Source organism: Haemaphysalis longicornis, unplaced genomic scaffold (assembly GCF_048455015.1).
Source record: "Haemaphysalis longicornis isolate Haplotype H1 unplaced genomic scaffold, Haemaphysalis longicornis Haplotype H1 scaffold_5, whole genome shotgun sequence".
NCBI classification, from domain to species: domain Eukaryota; kingdom Metazoa; phylum Arthropoda; class Arachnida; order Ixodida; family Ixodidae; genus Haemaphysalis; species Haemaphysalis longicornis.
In genome coordinates, this window is record NW_027526385.1 from 4,516,407 (window position 1) to 4,528,489 (window position 12,083).

Here is a 12,083-nt window from a genome sequence, read left to right on the forward strand (position 1 = left end):
TGCAGCTTCTCAGTACGGGCATTTTCTTACTTGAATCGAAAAGTTTGAGGATTACCGGTCGTGTTTTCTCTGTCCCCGGTTGTCCTATACGGTGGATGCGCTCGATGGTGACCGGTTCCAGTTCGAGTTTACCTTTAATTATGTTGTCGCTAACGGCTGACTCGAGATCTTTGCTGGTCTCTCCCTCTATTTCTGTTAAGCCGTACACAATGAGGTTCGACCTTCGGCTACGATTCTCAAGGTCATCCACGCGTTTTTCCAGTTTCTTTATGACCTCGTTTGTCGCCGCGATTTCATGCACGCATCGCTCGAGCTTTTGCTCGAGATTGGCAATCGCGTCCAGTTTTCTGTCCAACTTTACCTGCAGTATTGTCCATGACAGATGTAATTAACGAGGCCCTGAACACAACCGCTTTAAAATAGGTGTGTTTTTAGATATTAGAAAGGCGTTCGATATCTTACGCCAAAAGCTTGAGCGATACAGATTCAGAGGCCAGTCACTCCAGTTTCTTAAAGGTTATGTGAATGGGCGACACCAAGGGGTAGTTATTGTCGAGCAAATTTATAGTTTAAGACCATTCTGTAGGGGAGTGCCACAGGGCTCCCTTCTGGGACCTATTGTTTTTACGTTATATATTAACAATGTAACCAATTCCCTTTCTAAAGTAGGTGCCGTAATGTACGCGGATGATAAAACGCTACTCTTGTCCACCTCGCCCCTTCATACTGCGGCCCAAATTTTAAACGACGAATTTCTAAAAATAAGTAAGTGGATCACAACAAATAGGCTTACTTTAAATACCGGCAAAACCAAATATGGAGCTTTTAGATCACCCTACAAACCTGTATATTATATTAGGGGTGAGGTCAATGTCAATGATAAAGAAATAGAAATAGTCGGTATTGTTTCATATTTAGGTCTAGTGCTGGACGATGCGTTAAACTGGAAGCCCCATTTAGAGAGGCTAAGGAAGAAACTTTCCTCTGTTTGTTTTACCCTGACCAAAGCCCGACAGCATTTTGAAACTTGTATCTTGCGCACCCTCCCCTTCTCTCTGTTTCAATCCCAGATAACATATCGTATCGAGTGCTGGGGATTTACCTATCACACATCTACCAAGCACATGATATGCCTATAAAAGAGAGGCACGAGAGTAATAAACCATGTCCCTGTAGTAAAACCGCTCTACCTGCATTTTCCAAAACCTCAATAATGCCTTTGCTTACGCTTCGAGACTATCGTATAGCTATCTTGGAATATAAAATCATTTGTAACAACTTTCTCTTCCCCGAACTATTTTCAGAACTATCTCTACAAGTAGCCGCTCTGCCTCCGAGGGCAGAATTTTAGTTCCTCTCTCTCATAGCATATACAGACAACGCCGTCTCAAGTGCGTAGGAGTTGGAAGTCTGGAATGATCTTCCAGGGTTGATCATGCCCTGAAAACGTTTTTCTGAGCAAACAATATCTAGCGCACCAATGAACAAAAAGTAAGAAAAAAGTGAAAACAGTGTCGAGTTGCAATGGCTTTACACGATTTTCTGAGCTGCTGCCCTGCGGACAATAATCATATCTGTAGCTTTTTACCACTGACAATGTACTTATTCAGGACGTGTGTTCTGTTGTGTGTGTGTTATTGCAATGTGAACTAGACATAGCTGTCTTAGTCATAGTTTCATTGATCTGTATAGAACCGAACGTTTCTTCTTATCACTTTAATTAATCTTGAATGGTTTTTTTTTATTCCTACCCATACGTTCGTTTCCAACGTACATACTGCATTTCCTTCAAACATGTGTTTGCACGTATACCAAAGCCCCTGTTTCCTTCGTGATACGTTTTTAATGAATTATTACTAGCCAATCTGCAAAGGATCCAGACATTCCCGCATATATTCAGTGAAAATGTAAAAGAAATAATAAGCAAACTTGAACTTGAACTCGAATGTCTTAGGTGATTGAAGCGCACCAAACACAAGTTAAGCAACTCGTTTCGGTAGAAGCGTGGTGATTACCTTCCGGGGTATAAAATCTAGATTTACTTTTGCTACAGTTCAAATCGACCCATCTACAGAATGATAAAACTGAATACCGTGAGTTCCGTTAAACACATATTACGTTCTAAAGACACCTTGCTCTAGCTCAGTGCGATGCGTGACGGTAACGGCAGCGGCCGAAAAATACCTCCCACCTCCGCCAGCAGTCCAATTTATTCCTGTGCAATGAAAAAGGAAAGGAAGTACCGTGCACTGTCAACTGACGCAACCGCGACTTCTTAGGTTGCGCGTAACAGTACGTTCCTTTCAGTGGTGGAACTAGAAAACCTTCTGCGGGCACACATTCCACGCATTTTATTGATGCGACAGTTGTACACGTATCAATTTACAACCCGCAACTTGCCGATTTCCAAAGGCTGACCTAAATGCTTTTCCTAATTTTGTATGGTTTGCATACTCTCACTAGACAAATAGAACCTTTTAACTTGATACCCACCTGATGTCTATCTTGCCGTTTGCTCGATCAAAATCTACTTCTTTGGAGAGAAAAAGAAATTCAGGGAAGCTTGCACTCCCGCGCAGGAGTTGAATGGCGAAGCTGTTGTAGGTGAGCATTGCCGGACACATAAATGGTCAGTATCATTGTTTATTTGCATAGTATAATCGTCGTCGTGGCATGCATCAAATAGGTTGTCGTCTTTTTCGCGGCGAGTGGTGTGTGCATCGTCATCCTCGGTATTATAGACTTCCGCCAGCTTTTCGTCATCGAGTCGAGGCAGTGGCGGGATTTGCAAGTCGTTTTGGGAAGGATTGGCACACTCGTAGGCATGCCTCCAATTATCCATAATGGCTTCTAGAGAATGCGGCGACCGTGGTGGCATCTCCCAAGCACGGTGTTTTTTCTTCTTTAGCATTAGCGCTTGCAGCGTTTTTTTACATGCGGGGTAGCGCTGGACGATAGCGCTGGAGGGTTTTTTTTTGTAAAGCCACTGCTGGAGCCGGGGACTGGGCGGTCGCCGCGAGGCACGCGCTCATCAGCTCTCGGCATTTTCTTGGTATTTTTTCCTGTAAAGGGGGACTTACGGCCAGTAACAACACCTCCGCTGTTAAAATGTTTTCTCTTTTGGGCACGATATTACCCCCTCTTAGGAATGAAGGAGGCTACACATGAAGCCCCCGTTGTATTTACCCCTTTGAACAACAATGAGAAGGGAATGACAATAACACCTCAGGAGCCTCGTCGCACAACGCGGTCAGCATACAAACTGCTTTTAAGTAAAATTAAACCACGACCAGCAGGATGTACGCGTCCTACATGTAGCGTTAGTGTTTGATATCCGGTTCTCCATCTCTGCAGCCACTGAACACCCCATGAAGATAACAACGTGCTTACGAAAAGAGCCGGTGTCGGTTTTAGGCGATTCCATTTAGCATGGTGGTGAGGTGACTCGCAAGGCACTGCAGAAAATTATAGATTATTTTATGTCGAGGCTCACTGTCGAGGATAGCCGGGCTCAGCTCCTATTTACAGTATTCAGTAAAATGTACCGCCGTTCTCCCAATTTGTGCAATTATTTTCTGTTATAACTTTCGCTGGATAAGGTTTTAAATGGGCCTTTGCTATGCCAAATAAAAACTGGAAGTCTGTGCATTTCAAATAACGGTAATATGTGCTGAACGGAAAGCAACGGAAAGTAATATATTTTTAAATAACAGAAGCACTTGAATCATAAAGTCCGTCACATCATTTGAACATCTTTTACCGCGCCACGACGAGTTTCGAGAAAATCTTGGCCTCCTCTGGTCACTGGTTTTACTTGAACGCTTGTAGTTGTCATTCGTTATGCGCACTCTGCAGAGACGCCGCAAGTTCCCATTGTCTCACCAACTCATGGGCCGACCCTGGAGTGTCAGTGTCTAAAAACAAAGCCCGGACTTAGCCCCCATTGCGGGAAACAATACGTGCAGTGGCAATCAAAACGAAGCAGTTGTGGATATTCATGAATAGCAAAAAGTTTTTCTTGTCTACGTCAATATGTACCCTTCTATATGTACTTGCACCGAAAGCTCTTACCAGAACCCATAAACTCTCTAAACGGTGCGTTAGTAACTTCTATTGCGATGAATGTAACCACGGCCCTCTGTGTTTTGTTCCTTTTTGTCAGCTTGCATCTGTTATTGCCGGCTGAAGGGGCTGAAGACTCCTCAGAAGAGGAAGCGACACCTAAAAAAGGGGAAAACTCCGCTGATAAAGATACAGATAATGATGCAGAGAAGAAAGCACCCTCGGGGTCCGGCCCGGCTCAACAGCTCCAAACACCTCCCGGCCCTCCCGGCCCTCCCGGCCCTCCAGGCCCTACAGGCCCGTCACTACGTCCAGGCCCTAGAGGCCCTTCAAGACCCCCAGGCGGCGGTCTAGGGGACATTCTAGGTGGTATATTTGGTCCTCCTCGTCCTAAGGGTCAAAAGCGCCCTCCACTCCTTCCACGACCTTCACGCCCTCCATGCCGTCCACACCGGCCTCCTCGTCCTCATCCCGGCAAGCCTCCAAGTACGTAACTATCTAACTGCTATCAATTCAAAAAAGGAGTGACTCAAAAGTGCAAGATTGAGTACATATTGCTTTACATGTTTATCGCGCCTATTCGCTCGTTTCGGTGAGGTTTATTGAGCTAGCATAAAGATCGGGCTAAAAAAAACGTGAAAGCATCAAGGCTTCCTGATCTTAGAACATTCAGCAACACAGGTCTAATAAAGACAAAGAATGGTAAAGGACACTTGACAAAAAATTGTGACTGCCACTTGCCGTCTGTGGGCAACATAAATATGACGTGGCATTTTTAATCCGTAGCGTTCTTTGCCGAGTACTACTACAGCCAGAACAGTGTAACGTCCTGCATTCGCACAAAAATGCAGAATTGGCGGATGTAACCAATTTAATGGTTATAATAGCGTAACTGTAGATTGGTGGAACAAAATTTTGAAAAACTAAAAATTATAATATAAAATATTATTCACAAATGTGATCTGACGAAATCAAAAAGATGTATCTAGCACAGTTCACCCACGAACAGAAGACTAAACGACAAAAGACCGCAACGGAACGTTTAAATTATGAATAAAAATAGCAAAAATGAGCAAACATTCATACAACTGCAATTCTACAAGAATGTATAACTGGGGGAAGTAACACATTCATTCGTTATAAGAGCGGCAATAGGTATAATTTTTCGTACGGAAATCCGAAAAACCACAACATAATAAAATAGAAAAAATATACCGAAATGAACTGACGAAGTAAAAAATTTCTATCTTATCTATGTCCTCCAAAAAACGAAGGCTAAACTGAAAAAGTTCGGAAAAGAACACTGGACACACGAACAAAAAATGCGAAAACAGACCAACCCTGCGCTACGCCTTTATCGGCGAAACAATACATATTTGGTGAAGTAAAGGCACTTCATTGCTAAAATGTCATAAATTTTCATCATTCTCGAAGAGATGGAAAAGAGAACCTAAAAACAATTAACTCTACGTCTTTGGCTACGCATAGGCAAATCTAGTTTCAAGGAATTGACACTCTATAAAAGGGGTATAATAATGCTACGCACTAGTAGAAAATTTTCTAATTTCCGCACTTTTTTGCTTTTTAATCAGCAATACCGATGCTGAAACTATGTGGTCCAAACTTGTGGTTTTAACTGGGACTTTTAACTGGTGCTGAAACTATATGGTCCAGAACCTAGCAACTGAGAATATAGTAAAATTCGGTAACCCCCCCCCCTCCCAAATTAAACAATTGCAATATCTGAAGCAATCAGGATTGGACTAATTTGTTTATAGGAATCAAAGTTCTAACAAATTTTGACCTATCACTCTGCCTCAACCCCGCACGGGGCACCTTGAGCAATTGTGCTGACGGTATTGGCGACACCACGGGCACCGAGCTCCCCTCCCCCCTTCCCCCCCCCCCCCCCCAACATAAGCTGTAACCTACCGTGGTGATGTGTTTAAGGGTGAAGGCTAAGAACCCACAAACGGTGGCCGTCAGAGCCCAGGTCAAGCTCCGGCGGATGGGCTGCCTGTCTGTTTGCAGGCAGGGAGCTCCGGGACCTCTTCAGCTATAAGGGTAAGGCTGACGAAGAAAATACCACCGTTCGCTGCTTTCTACGACATCATATGGCATTTTCTAAACTCCCCTCCAAACGCGATCGGTCTCTGTAAAGGGGCCGCACCGAAGTATCTTTTCCTCAACTGCCAACCTTAAGCTTTCATGAACAGGAAAATTACTCTCAATTCCTTGTTATGGAATCTCGTGATACAGCCCATTTTCTTGCAACGACACCAGTTTTCTTGACTGCTAAATATCATGAAGGCATGACTGCAACATCTTACAAGGCTAAAAAACAAAGGATTAGTGAGGTCCTTGCCGAGGTAAACAAGCAGCAGGACAAAAAGCTTCTAGCTAGGCTCGAATGGGTGTTCTCGACATCATGGTCACATTCAACCGGAGCCTCAACAGCTCCCAGGGTGTGATCTCTGAGGCAGATCGGCTGAACGAAACCGATGCAGACCTCCTTGAGGGCTTGAAGGATGAGAGGGTCATGGCCGTGCGGCGCATGAATATCCGCAGAGACGATAAGGAAATCCCCACGCAGCACATCATCCTGACCTTTGACCACTCGGCCCTTCCACAACATTTAAATGTAGGACTTATCCGGTGCTCCATCCATCCTTACTTCCCGAACCCGCGGCATCCCGAACCCTTCAATTGCCAGCGGTTCGGGCGTGGTACAAACTGCTGCAGCGGCAAAACAACCTGTGCCATACGCGCCGCACAGGACCACCCCACTGACAATTGCAACTCTGTTACCCTCAGTTGTGCTAAGTCAGGAGGCCCACACGCTGCTTACTTAGGAAAATGCGAGAACTTTCTACCTGAAAAGAAAGCGATAAACAATAAAGTGACAGGGAACATCTCCTTCCCATAGACGCGAAAGAGGTTCGCCTATTTCCCCATGAGGAGGTACTCCGACGCAACTCGCCGGAGGGGCGGAACGGCGTCTGGTATCGGCTGGGACTCAGTACCGTGAGTCGGACTGTGTCCCGCCACCGCCCCCTCCCCCTCCCCCCTGGGTTGCCTCAGGCAGCCCAACCCGTCAACACACCGCTTACTGAGGCAGAAGCGGTTGTGGTGCCAACCATCTCAGTCGGGACCACTGCCACTTCCGTCCCTGCCTGCCCGTCCTCCAGTACATTGGAGGGTGCCGAGGGGAGGGACACGCGGGGCCCCGCATCTGCTCCCACGGGCTCCGCACCACGCGTGCCACCTGTGGCGTCCTGACGCCCTCAGTAGTGGCGGCTCAAATTAAGGGCACCCGGAAGGGTGCCAAGCCCAGGGCGCCCGGTTCGTCGGGCACCCCCTGACATCCAACGAGGAGATGGATGTTGGGCCATCCCTGTCTGCAACGCAGCGCAACGAGCGGCCTCCGACGTCCAAGCCAACAGAAAGGCCCAAACAGCCCAACCCCGAACAACAGCCCCGAAAGAAAACACGTGAACACACAAACACACACATGCTCCAGTCATTCTTAAATGTAAATAATGGGAACAGAAGATATCATAGAATGGAACTGTAGAAGACTTATCAACAATCTATATTATGTGTACGAGATACTTCATTCACATCAGCGAAGTCTCATGAGTCTTCAGGAAACACACCTAAATAGTAAACTTACTAACTTCTTGAATAGCTGCATGGTATTTCGAAAAGATAGGCAAAGTTGCACTTATTGTTCAGATGGTGTGGCTACAGTGGCCCGAAAATCCTTAGCGTGTCACACCATCCACTTAAACGCCATACTGGAAGCTGTCACGATTCGAACAATAATTTATAATTGGTTGGTTAATAACGCTATGCTCCTTGTATATGCCTCCTGATTACCAACTGTCGAATAATGATTTTGAGGCCCTGATAGATCAACAACCTGAATCGTACATAGCCTTAGGTGGCCTCAATGCACATAATTCACTGGGGCTCTTCCCGCACCAATTCCCGTGGTCGCCTAAGTGAAAAATTCCTAACATCATCGGGGGCATGCCTTTTTAACGAATACCAAGTTTGAAAAATTCCTAACATCACCAAGAGCATGCCTCTTTAACGAATACCAAGTTACGTATAGTAGCATAGGACAAAACAATTATTCACATCTTTACTTGGATATTGGCTGTGCAGTTGTTTTCCTATTTGTTGAGGAACATGTGCACACAAATATAGTAGTGACACCTCGCCTATCAAATTGACATATAGGCAAAGGTACAATCCCTTCCCCTTGTGATAAACGGCTCAGTGAGGGAAGAGCGAACTGGAATACATTCACAGAAACAACTAAACTACACTACACATCCATAACACACCTACACGTAGAAGAGGCGACCCAACTGCTCACGGCCCACATCCTAGACGCCACTGATAAGTCCATTCCACAGGCCTCCGGTGCCCCGTGCAACTCAAGGAGGCCCTGATCCACGAGGGCTGCAGGCGAGCATGAGTGGCCCAGAACAAGGTGTGGGGTGCCCTTCACCGGTACCAGACGTCGGATAACTTAATCTCATTCAAAAGGGCAAAGACTTTTAAAAAGCGTGTGCGCCGTGATGCAAAACAACAAAGTTGGCGCTCCTTTATAACATCAATAAATGCATTCACAGACACAGGCAAAGTATGGTCCCAAATACGAAAACTGAAAGGACAACATACACATAGCCTCCCCCTCGTGAGTACAACTGGGGACAAACTGGAAGATCAGGCTAACACACCTGCCCAACACTTCCCATACGTGTCCAGCTCGGCACACTACACAAACACGTTCATAAAACGCAAAACGTCTCGCGAAAAGAAGCCACTACGTGACAAAAACAAATCGAACGCTCCTTAAAACTCCCCATTTTCGATTTATGAGCTAAAGATGGATCTCAGTATCTGTAAACCTTCAGCTGCAGGTGAAGACAACACTGCATACACCACGATACAGCACTTACACGTAGATACACTTGAAACGTTCCTATATTTATACAATAAAGTATAGCTTTCGGGGCACAGTCCAAGGTCTTGGAGGAAGGGCATAGTTCTAGCATTCCTGAAAAAGGGGAAGGACCCTTCCTCCCCCGCTAGCTATTGTCTCATTGCCCTGACCAGCTGCCTGTGTAAGCTTTTCGAGAAGATGATAAACCGGAGGCTCGTGTACTTTCTTGAGTACAATGGTCTTCTCGAGAGCCGCCAGGCTGGCTTTAGGGGGAGGCGATCCATGAATGACCAACTCGTGGCACTTGCATCGTATCAAGGATGCCTTCCTGCATAAAGAGCTCTTTCTTACAGTGTCCCTCGACAACGAGAAGGCTCATGACACCGCTTGGCTTTACGGCATTTTTAGTGATTTCAAGTCATTCGGTATCTCAGGTAACATGTTAAACACCCTTGTTAGTTACCTGTCGGAGCGAACCTTTCACGTTATAGTTGGTAGTGGGCTCTCAAGGGTTCACGTTCAAGAAAATGGCGTGCCCCAGGGGGGAGTGTTGAGCTGCACTCTTTTCATGGTTAAGATGAGCTCTTTTGGGAAGGCATTGCCACCTACAATTTCTTATTCGGTGTATGTAGACGACGTGCAGATATCTTCAAAATCATGTAATTTGTCAATCTGTGAACGTCAAGTCCAGCTTGTGGTCAAGAAACTTTCCGGGTGGGCGGATAATAAGGGTTTTAAGTTGAATCCTGCAAAATGATCTTGTCTTTTGCTCTCCAGGAAGCGTGGGGTCCATCCGGACCCAGAAATTACGCTTAATGGCGTGTCGCTTCCTGTGAACAAAGAGCACAAGTATATAGGTGTTGTGTTTGACCACAAACTCACATTCATTCCCCAAATCAAGCAACCCAAGCATAAATGTCTCCAAACAATGGATATCTTTGAGGTCCTCTCACACCGATCGAATGGTGATGACAAAGAACTTCTGCTTCGCCTGTATACTGCTTTGGTTGGGTCTCGTTTGTACTGTCGCAGTGTGGTGTAAGGGTCAGCGACTAAAACAGCATTGCGAATGCTTGACCCAGTGCTACACTTGGGGCTTCGTCTTGTGTCGGGTGCTTTCCGCACTAGCCCGGTTCAGAGTCTGTATGTGGAATGTAACAAGTGGAGCCTTCAGAACCAATGGACCTGCATGGACTTCCTTATTTTAAAATTTCATCGCTGAATAACCATTGTTTTTAAGCCCGTTTTCATTGATACACCACATCTACACCGTATGTAAATCGCCCTCCGTTCCTCTGCCCTTCTCGCTTAGAGTGAAAGAGCAAGCTTCGTATCTCAGCGTTGCGTTTTTAGATGTGTACAGATCATCTTCTTCGGTCATTTTACCCCCTTGGCAAGTTCGCTCTGTGTCTTGTGACGTTTCTTTTATGAAACTTGACAAAACTCTGGTACCACGGGCTGCAATACTGCAGCGATTTCTGTCTCTGCAGTTTAAACACCCATGGAAAGAATTTCACAGGAATGCTTCTAAAACCTCCACTATTGTGTCTTGTGCTGCTCATGGTCCGAATTTTATTACCTCCAGAAGCATGAGCGTGCACACCAGGATTTTCTCAGCAGAAGCATATGGAATTTTACTCGTTGTATAACACATTATTGAAAATCAAATTCCCAATTCCACCATCTATACAGATTCCTTCAGTGTTGTGCATGCACTATCATACCACAAGCCCCACAAAAACCACATAGCTAATCTCGTTTTAAACACCATTATGTCGGTCTATCCACAAAAGCATAAAGTGGCCATGTGCTGGTTCCCAGGACACGCTGGGATCGGTGGAAACGAATTTGCAGACAAGAGAGCCGCTGCTGCTGCACTCAGGAACACTGTAGAAATAACAACGGTACCTTATACAGACTTCAAGCCACACATAAGACAGCACTTGCATAAAACGTGGCAAACACACTGGAGCGAACTGATAGACAACAAACTACATGTAATAAAGCCACACTTGGGACTATACATAACTGACTCACACAACAAACACACGGAAGTGACCTTGGCAATTCACCCATTCAAGCCGCCTAGCACAACCCGACACACACTTCCTACAACTGTACAGGCAACACATTCCGTTTCGCCCATCATACTTTTAAGGAGACGAGCCCTTGTTTTCCATCAAGCGTGTTTTTACATCTCATTTCTTGTCATGTATCCTGACAACCTAGCCCTTTACACCAGTCATCTTCATTTCCTTGTGTTTTACTTCGCTTATTTTTACTTAAATGCCTTACCTTTACTTTCATGTCACTTAAAGAAGTAACCATTCTTTGGCACTCTTTTCCCTCAGTCAGTCTTGCGCAATAAAAATCCAAACATCATCATCAGTACTCTGCCTCAAAACGCTTTGGAGGGGCGAAGCATTCGTTTTCTCGCTTGTATCCGCAATGTTTAGATGTTTATTCCAGCAAGGCAACTGGGGGGAATGCTTCAAGGTGTTGCTGCTTTTTTTTTCTTCTTTACGCAACCCTTCCAGCCCTGATCATCTATTTCGAGCAACCCAAAGGTTCAATGTTTGTATTAAATTTTAGGGCCCCTAAGACCACAACCAAAAATAGGGATGGGAATGCAAGTATTAACCGATTAGTATTTAATGGGCTGACCAATTGAGACATTTTGCAGATAAAACGTTTATTATGAGCCGAAAAATGTTTTGCGTGTTTTCCTAAATGTTACGAGCACATTAGCCTACAAACAAGAAATGAAGTTTCTAGTCGACCTATTTAGAGATTTACAAATATGGAAATAAAACTACTATACCAGTTTTTCAACTGCCGCGTCGTCAATCTGGTCTTCACAAAAGCTTATTTTTCGCAATGCCCAGCTCCCAACAATGACAATGTCTATCGCTAAAGGCATCTTCGAACAACTGTTCCCCACAAAGACTAGCCGTTTTGGTTCCGTTCTAAATGCGGTAAAGGAACGTTTGCGTTTGAGCGCCACCGCCAAGGCCGAATGGGTTAAAGTCACCTCGCGAAGAAAAGCTGGAAACTTTACAAGTAG